The sequence below is a fragment of the Manduca sexta genome, unplaced genomic scaffold (assembly GCF_014839805.1).
Source record: "Manduca sexta isolate Smith_Timp_Sample1 unplaced genomic scaffold, JHU_Msex_v1.0 HiC_scaffold_2867, whole genome shotgun sequence".
Taxonomy (NCBI): Eukaryota; Metazoa; Arthropoda; class Insecta; order Lepidoptera; family Sphingidae; genus Manduca; species Manduca sexta.
Window position 1 is genome coordinate 407 of NW_023593875.1, and position 3150 is coordinate 3556.

Below are 3150 nucleotides of genomic sequence, written 5' to 3' on the forward strand. Positions count from 1 at the left end.
GGTGAAAACTGCTTTCCGAACTGGTGGTAGACTAATTGACGCAATCTAAATAATGTATAACTTTTTATAGGATCAAATAAATTATTCCATTTTATTTCGATTTTGCGTATGATGTTGATTTTTCTGGCATATGTACTAGCAAGAACAACAAACTTTAACCCTGCCAGTTCTCGCCTGCAATTATTTGCTGTCTTATAAGATATTTCACTTTAATAATAATTATTGAATAAATAAAATTGTCGAAACTAAAATTCAAACCTTGTCAACAAACCATTCCAAAGTCCAATTGAGTTTTAACTCAATCTAGAACTATTCACTTAAACAATTAATGTTGATTCGATTATTCGATGGACCCGTTGAGACAATCGTCCTGAGGGTGCTAGCTATTATCAGGATCAACAGGATATCGGCCCATCTAAATAGATGTGATGGTTAGGGCGGACAACTGTCTGCTCGAAACCGAAAATTGAGTGTTAGTTTTGTGTTTATTGTGGGATTTGTAGAACGAAACCGAAAATTGAGTGGGTTTTATTTACTGTAAAATTTGTAATACTATTTTTCTAATAAAGATTTTCGTACTGGCTGTCAGCGCAGATTAAGTCATTTACTTTAAAAAATCGATTGACAATAATTTTACATTGAACACAACTCAAGACTTTTAATATTTTATTAATAACATTACGCTACTCTACCGTTCTATAATTAGAAAGAATAAACTTGAACTGCTCTGCATTACTATCAATTGCAACTGGCAATGTGATAAAAAATGTGAAAACAAAATATTGCTTTCATTGCTCTATTGATCTTCAACTTATCAAAATTCAAAATATTATGATAAGATGTTTTATCAGAAGGTGGCCAGTAATTTCGGCAGCGCTACCAATCGTCAGGATGGCCGAGCGGTCTAAGGCGCCAGACTCAAGGTTTCCTTACCTATCTAATAGGTCGAGTTGTTCTGGTCCTCTCTGAGGGCGTGGGTTCGAATCCCACTTCTGACAAAACTTTTTGGTTTTTTATTTTGGGATATTATTAATATGTTTATTTTGATAAATTATATTATTTTTATGCAATATTTATAATAGCTATGATAAAAAAAAATAGAAAATTAATTATCTTCTCTATTAATTTTACTCTTGGCATTTTATTTGTATTACTTACCATATATTTTTATTCTTGATATTTTTATAGCCTACATACTTATGGAAGTTCCTTTACATTAAGAGTGAAAAACATCAAAATCTGTTTAGCCGTGGTTTTAAATAGTCATGATGACGGCTGCTTATTTATGTAGAAGATACCATATTGGCGTCAACTATTTACCAAACAAAGTTAACGACACAATGTACCAAAAATAGCAAAAAAATGACTCGTTAACACCAATTAAAATATTATCTTTTCATCACATAATGAAACGAGATAAAATGGCATTTAGAATAGTCCATAACGGCATAAAGCCGTGTTCTGACATGGTTAATACCGGCATACACGTCAACAGGCTTACCTTTAATGCCGAATAAAAACCGGATCAATTTGATACTCGCTTAAGAACTGGAGTTCAGCGAGTTAATTAAAATGTATTGATTTTGAGCGATGTAAGCGCGAGTATTTGATGTTGGTACGTCGTAGCTGTAGAGTGAATGGAAATAAAGATCATAGGTTCGATACACTATCCATTCAAATCTATTAAGCAGTTTTTGCTTCTAACAAACTTCTTGACTTATTCACTAACTTTCGCAAATACTTAAATTAATACTAAAAATGAAAATACAATACAATTGATAATGAGACTTTTATTTTTTAACTTGTCAATTAATGATGAAGGAGATATTAAAACCCCACCACTAAGAAGGAATTAAGCGCGAACTATAAAGTGAGAATAGTTGGACCTCCGCAGAACCAAACAATTCACGAAGCGATGATCTGGTACACGAGCCGGGATAGTTTGCTACTACTTTTATCTACTCCAATGTAAGGTCAACACCATTTTGTTTATGCTGAATAGCAGAGCACAGTTTGCAAAGGTCGTCTGCATAATTATAGTACTGTGTCTGGTTATGGCACGTTTTTATGTACAGTTTTAAGTTAGATATTAGTTGGTATTATAAGATTTTAAAAATAGAATACTTCGAAAATATTATTTAAATTTAGAATTCTAGTGTGCTTATAATGAGACTAAAAGGACGAGACGACTCCGTGTCGTTTTATTGGTCGGTTAAAACGTTGGTTTTAACCGACCAATAAAACGACACGTGTTGACGTGTCACGCATTGGTATATCTATCAATCAGAAATATCAAAATTAAACATCGACACGGCTCGAGATTTTTGGGATGATGGAAGCAGGGATGTGTTCCAAAACAAATGAATGTCTTGCATTTATAGTTATTAAAGTTAGCGTATAAAAAAAGGCCTGGATGAAACGCTTTCCGCATAAATAAATATAAAAAACATATTTCGCGTTCCTTCGATGCTGAAAGTTAACCCGAATTCGTTCCAAGCGTAACCTTAGACCGAACCCGTAAACCAAGTGAGCCGGTACATTGGACCCCGCGTATTTTATAACAAAATGCACGGTAAAAGGGGAAAATAGGGGATGAAAGTTTTCGGTTGAGACAATCTCGGGTCTAGCTCGATGGATATAAAATAGGCTTTGCTTGTATATTGAGGACTTTCTTTTTTAGTATGAGGTACTCAATGTCTTAGGTCTGTGTGTAAACCAGATTCTAAATCAGGATTTCAACGAAATCCCCATTCTTTTATCTTTGGTAACGTGTTTTAATTCTGGATGAAAATAGGCTCACCCTCTATACGATGAGATTGAAGATAGCGATATGTGTGTGACTACCTCACTACCTTTACATCACCCTATAAAGAAATAATGCTAAACTAGTATTTTAATGTAGGGAATAGTGCTAATAAGTAAAATTTTCTTCTATTTATTTAGTCTCCCATTCCGTCAAATTCTTAATCAAGCTTACCTTAGCGGAGTTTAACAGATGATTCCAACTATTTTTGGACGGTAGCCAAAGCCGAAGTATGTCTGAATTGGCTGTCATTGGTGTTCTAAAGCCGTCTCAACGTTTGCAATACTTAGCTCTTTGGGCTCATTCTATTTCTCTATCAAAAGTGAATTGGCAACTGTGACAATACC

At 34.0% G+C, this 3150-nt stretch overlaps 1 non-coding gene across 1 annotated transcript; it reads left to right on the forward strand.

The window, feature by feature from the left end:
• The first annotated feature begins 885 nt into the window (after nucleotides 1-885).
• On the forward strand, nucleotides 886-998 carry Trnal-caa. The gene is made up of 2 exons: nucleotides 886-923; nucleotides 954-998. It is a non-coding gene; the product is annotated as a tRNA-Leu (tRNA).
• Nucleotides 999-3150: the final 2152 nt, after the last annotated feature.